The following is a 6,546-nucleotide window of genomic DNA, read 5'->3' as shown; positions in this document are numbered from 1 at the left end:
AATCTGCAACGCCTGCCTTGAGAGGGATAAAGTGGCTTGAGGCAAATTAAAATGAAATTGAAACTGAATTGATGTCCCTGCTTTTTTTCCCTATGCATTCAGCCTGGTTCATGACAGTTTACTATAGCAACTATAACTTTGTGTTCAGTAATAGGAACTAGCAGCTAAAACCATAAACTCATTAGTTAAGTGTTTGCTGAGGTCCCGATACAAAGAAGCCAAGGCCATTTTCCAAGAGCCTTCCTTTTGATGGCCATTAGGAAGACTGCAGGTATAAAGCTTTACCACTGCTAAAACAACTATCCTTGACTGTTGGTAGAAAACAGCTCTGTCCTGTGTTAAAGGCCATGTTTTGTTCACTTACTCACTCTGTAACCACCTCACATAACTTCCTCCTTTGTGCTTGTCATAATTACTACACCCACTAAAGGCTAGTGTTAGCTCAGCCTAAATATATGCTGTTTTGGGCCGTGTGCTGAAAAGACTGATCCTGTCTTACACGACAGCTAGAGGTCACAGAGATGTGCTGCTGCCAAAAACAACCAGTGGAGTCATGTTTCAGAGGACAGGCCTAAAGGGCTACTGGAAGATTACGATTTGGTTTTACAACTCGTGTCAGGATTAGGTTTATAGGTGCAGTTTGGTATTTAGTTAATGGAACACAGAGGGCATTATGTAAAGGGGGTCCTGACAAAGTTACATGTATAAATTACAGCCAACACTTTCTCATCCCAGTTTAACAAATACTGTGGTTTAGGCAAATGCTACTCGCATCACAACGTTACACACAAGGCGTGTTTTTGAAGATATTTGAAGCTGACCACATTAGCTCACATTAGGAGCAACAGGAGCATGGCTGGGTTATAATGACCAGTGAACCTGGACGCACACCTGTTATGGGCCCACCTGCTTATGTTCACACACAACACATGTCTCCATTCAACATAAGGGCAAAAGCTACATACATATTATGGAGAAAATACTTTAATCCAAACCAAGCCACACAGATAAATGTCCGACATAAAGACATATGGTCCTACATAGTTTGCGTCTGTTTTGTGCCTTTGTTTCTCACTTGCTCCACTTTACTTCATTTCATTTTCATCCTTTTACTTTCACTCACTGGTTATTTTTATGGACTAACAACTTTGTTAGGTTTAAGAAGATTGAAATATGGCAACATTTCAGCCAACCCAGCATGTTCAAATGTAAGGTGAAGTTAGACATTTGTGGGTTATAATCTAAATTTATTCTCTTTATGTCTTTGGTTTTAATCTACGTTTGCCAAAACACTTAACAGTGTTGAAATATCTAAGACATATAACCAATCGCAACAAGAGAGAGGACAATCTACAGGGAAAAATATTCACAAAACAGGCTAATTAAGATGCTCTTTTATGGGTTTCTTATTACAGCACTGATCATTTTAATTAACCATCCAGTCTGCATCTGCTCCACCCCTGTCTTTTCTTGCTTTCATGCCTCTCTGTCTAACCTGCTGCTGATTAGCTGAATGAGCCTTGAGGATAAAGGCAGAAGGGGCAGCAGCTACATTCTTGTTACCAGGTGTCAGCCTCCGGGGCTCGGGGAGAGAAAAACGGGCTCAGCACTTGTTGGGAAAATATATTCCATCACCCAGGAGCCTGGCTCAGGAAGTCGGCGCTAGGAAGTCATCCACACTATTCAAACGGCACAAAAGCTGGTAATTATGCAAGGCAAAGCAAAGCATTTAATGAACATTTCTCAGATTTCAGCATTGCTTCCATCTGCATTTTTGGATGCTAAACTAAAAACGTTTTGTTTGGTATCCCTCCTCAGTCTTGCTCCGCTGCATCACCTCCTCACCTTGCAGGATCCTCTTAATTAGAACCATCTTCTCTGCTATATCTTCTCCTTAATTAAGAAGGAGTCATCGTCACCCTCTTTTCTCTTTTGTCCTATTGCAAAGAAAAGAAGTGCTGCCTTTCTTGTCATTTGCCACTCTTTTCTTTATAAGGAAAGGTTTTCTATGATTTATTTTTTTAGTTTTTCTGTTGAAGGTTTTCTTTGAATTGGCAGATAAATAGGGAGAGGAAAAGAGGGAGCGACTGGATAATGAAAAGACCCACGTCCACCAAGGACCTAGGAGCCACCTGATAAATTGGCTTGTTAAGAGAAGAAAGATCACTATGTGACATATTCCTCCCATTCAGTCCTGGCAACACAGGTGAAAAACAGAGACGCAACAAATGGGAATCAATCAAAATGTGCTATAGCTGGTGCTTGTGTTGGTATACAAATGATGACGGCCACTCAGCTGCGGAGGGTGATCAATTCCACTCTTAGCCATATAGACTCACTTTGAGCTGTTGTAATATGTGCATAAATACTTGCAGACACACAAACACTGAAGCAGATGGTAGAAATCAAATGTTTTACAGGGCAAAAAAGGTCTAACATGCATCTATCCCAAGGCCAGTGTCTCGCACCGTGTGAATGAGAGAGTGGGGACAATGAAAAGCTGTGAATAAAGGGTGTGTGTGAGAGAGAGAGAGTCTGAGCACCCTATTACCCAGACATCACCAACATTGTATGGGAGGACGACCTGGTGCTGTGTATACTAGAACACACAGAAAGCACATTTGATATCTTAAGGAAGCGACAGAAATGAAGGCATGAAGGGGCAAAGGAGTTGAGATATGAATGGGATAAGGGGATTGATGATGGATGGATGGAAAGATGTGTGGAGGAGGGGAGGGAAGAAAGGATATAAGGGTTTGGACGGCACCTCTTTTCTGTTAGTCTCCAAGCAACTCACAATAGAAGGTCAGAGAAACAGCAGCGTAGGGAGACAACAATAAGGAAATACAGAATACTCCTTTATTCAACCACAGACAGACAGGTAGGCCGGCAGACATGCAGGCATGTACAACAAACACACACAGGCACAAGACTATTCAGAACGGGCGGTGTGGCATTAAACACAATGTTAAATTAAATATCTCAGGACCTAAAATTGTGAAGTTTGCATCCCACAAAGTTCACAAGAGTGATTAAAATCTGAATATGATGTGTACAAAAAAAAAAAGAAATATTATCAATATAAATTAGACTTGTAAAAATACAAATAATACCCTTTAAATGTTTACAAAAAATTCAAATTTAATTTTTTTTTCCTTTAAACTGAATTAAAGCTGTGGATTTTCAGTAAGAAACAAAATTATTGCTAGTAGTGAAAACATCTCACATAATGAATCGTTCAAGATTAAAAAAGGAACCTAACTAAAGGGATGGAACACTTCACACAAAAAGAAGTAGAAGAAGAAGAAAAAGGCATTTCCCGGGGAGTTGTTGGCTAAAAACTTGGCATATCTTGGATTGGTGTAAGTACGTCTTTAAGAAAATTGAAACTGTACAAGTGGAGGAGGACAAAGGACAAATCTGCGGGAGATGAACAGTTTGACAGTCATGCCCTTCATAAATAGGAAAAAAAAAATCCTGTAAAGGCCTGAAGCAGGGCCTGAGGGCTGCATCTGGACCTTCACTCACTCTACTGTTCACTGAAGCCACATTAGAAAGAGTCTCAGTGGAAACGTAGCTGTAAAGAAAACATTCTTAAGGAAGCGAAACAGGGAGAAAAGGCTGAGGTGTCTGACAGAGGCAGACTGTATGGATTGACAAAAAGGACCCAAAACTTGAATGTTAACAAGAAGCGAGCTGTTTATTAACGAGGCAGGTAAAACAGGTACAAACAAATGGCAAGGCAAACTGAAGTAAAACTGACATTAACCTAAACTGGGAGAACGAAACAAGCAACATGAAAAACCTGGCGTGGAGAACATGACATGAACAACAGACAACCTGACAGAGAATGAACAGAAACACACAGACTAAATACACACTAGGGTGATTAGGGGAAGTGGAAACACCTGGGGAAACAGCTGACACTAACGAGCCAAAGGAAGCAAAGCTGACTACACTGACGTAGGACGTGGACCTTCAAAATAAAAGAGGAAACATGAGACACAGACATGACAATACAAACTTGACAACATAAGACATGCAGCATGAAACACAAAGGCCAAAGGGAGACTAATAAACAAATGAACTTAGATAACCTAATGAACTTAAACATAAACTATAAACATCAAAAATAAACTAAAACTCAAAATGCTGGGTCAAAAGACCGAGGATTGTGACATGAGGTGTGAAAACTAGACTGGAAATCAATGACAACAGGTCTTATGTACATTTCTGGCTCAAGTCATCATCAGTATACATGGAGTAGGTCAGAAGATGTCAGGAGACACAACAGTGAGTGCCTACATCTGTCTGTAAATCATGGTTCTGGGGATCGTGTCAATATTGATGCAACGCCACGTGGGAAGGGGCTGATTGACAGCAACTTTATTTCTCGGAATGGTTTATTGTAAATGTATATGCTGTAAAATAATGTACTGCAGAAATAAACTGAGCCGAAATAACTGTTGTTAACAAACATCCTACTAAAACTTTTTTTAAAATGACCAAATACAGTATCTCACAAAAGTGCTTGCTCCCCTCACATTTTTGTAGCTATTTTATTGTATCTTTTAATGGGACAACATTGAAGATATGATGCTTTGATACAATGTGAAGTAGTCAGTACAGCTTGTATAACAATGTAAATTTACTGTCACCTCAAAATAACTCAACATACAGTCATTAATGTCTAAACCACCAGCAACAAAAGTGAGTACACCCCTACGTGAAAATGTCCAAACCTGGCCAAAGTGTCATTTTTGTGTGTGGCAACCATTATTTTCCAACACTGCCTTAACTCTTTTGGGTATGGAAACATGGTTGGGTAGTCAAGTACTTTTACCAGTACTTGACTACCCACCTACGTTTTGGAGGTGTGTTTGGGGTTGTCATATTGGATCATACTGGAATCATATTATCATATTGGAATACTGTCCCGAGTTTCTGAAAGTGGGGGGGGGGGGGGGGGGGGGGGATGTGCCACCACACATCCTTGACACCATCTGAACCAAATACGTTTATCTTGGTCTCATCAGAACACAGGGAATCCACTTCTTAGTCTGCTTGTCTTCAGCAAACTGTTTGCCGACTTTCTTGTGCATTATCTGTAGAAGAGGCTTCCTTCTGGGACAACAGCCATGTGATGCAGTGTGTGGTGTATGGTCTGAGCACTGATAGGCGGACCCTCCACACCTCCAACCTCTACAGCAATGCTGGCAGCACTCATACATCTATTTTCAAAAGACAACCTTTGGATATGACACTGAGAATATGCAGTCAACTTCTTGGTCGACCATGGCGAGGTTTGTTCTGAGTGGAACCTGTTAAACTACTGTAGGGTGGTTTTGGCCACGGTGCTGCAGCTCAGTCTTGGGGTGTTGGCAATATTCTGATACCCTAATAGGGATGGGTATCGTTTAGGTTTTTTATCCGATACCAGTACCAAACCGGTACTTTTGAAACAGTGCCGGTGCTTAAATGGTGCTCGAACCGGTGCTTAAAGAATGAAGAACACAAACTTTGTCCAAAAACCTCTCATGTTTAGCTGTTTTTTTGTAAAAAGATAACAATGTTAGCCTTTTCTGCAGCTATGGGGCATATATGGTATCACTCTTGGGTGGAAGCAGTGCTTAAACAATGGAAAAAAACACACCAACTTTGTCCAAAAACCTCTCATGTTTAGCTACTCAACATAAATTACACACGAACAACATTAAGCTACTCACGCAGAGAAGAACGGCTGCTGCTGCATCATCATCCGTCATCATTTCTGCTACACTGGCAGGGCTAGGGGCCAGGACTCTCCTCTTCGGGTTTTTGGGGGATGTTGCTAACTCCGGGTCCGATAACAGGCACCACACCCAATGTGCTCGATGTGAGGTCTCGTAGCAAGCTATCAAATACGGCGCATTTCTCGGCTTTTAAAAAAACGCTATGCGTCGCCAGGTATTTCATCAGATTCGAGGTGTTACCTCCTTTGCACAGTATCACCTTAAAGCACTTGTTGCAGGCTGCTGAGTTTGCATCTTTTGCTGTGAAGTACAGCCAGACTTTGACCGCTTCACCTTGGGCGTTTTTAATCTGTAGCTCTGCTCTAAAAGAATGTGCGTACCTGGGCCCGCCTACTACGCTTGCAAATGTAAAATGATTGGCTGGAATCCAAAGTGTGTGACATTTCAGGGGAAAAAAGCACCAAAATAAAGCACCGAAATGTGCGCTGCTTTTCCGTCTGGTTACTACCGTTTATGTCAGAACCGGTATCCATGATGGCACCGGATACCCATCCCTATACCCTAGGCCACAGGTGTCAAACTCCAGACCTCGAGAGCCGCTGTCCTGCTGGTTTTCCAACTAACCTGCCCTTGTAGCTACTTATTGGAAAAGCACACCTGATCCAGATTATCAGCAGCAGGTAGGGCAGGGATATCTCAAAAACAAGCAGGATGCTGGCCCTTAAGGACTGGAGTTTGACACCCCTGCCCTAGGCCATCTTTATGCAGAGTAACAATTGTTTTTTTTATCAGATCCTCAGAGAATTCTTTGTCA

Source organism: Diplotaxodon limnothrissa, linkage group LG15, assembly GCF_057381915.1.
Source record: "Diplotaxodon limnothrissa isolate DT_005_m linkage group LG15, D_limnothrissa_male_GT1.1, whole genome shotgun sequence".
NCBI classification, from domain to species: Eukaryota; Metazoa; Chordata; class Actinopteri; order Cichliformes; family Cichlidae; genus Diplotaxodon; species Diplotaxodon limnothrissa.
The sequence above is the reverse complement of the archived record's forward strand: the minus strand, read 5'-3'. Positions refer to the sequence as shown.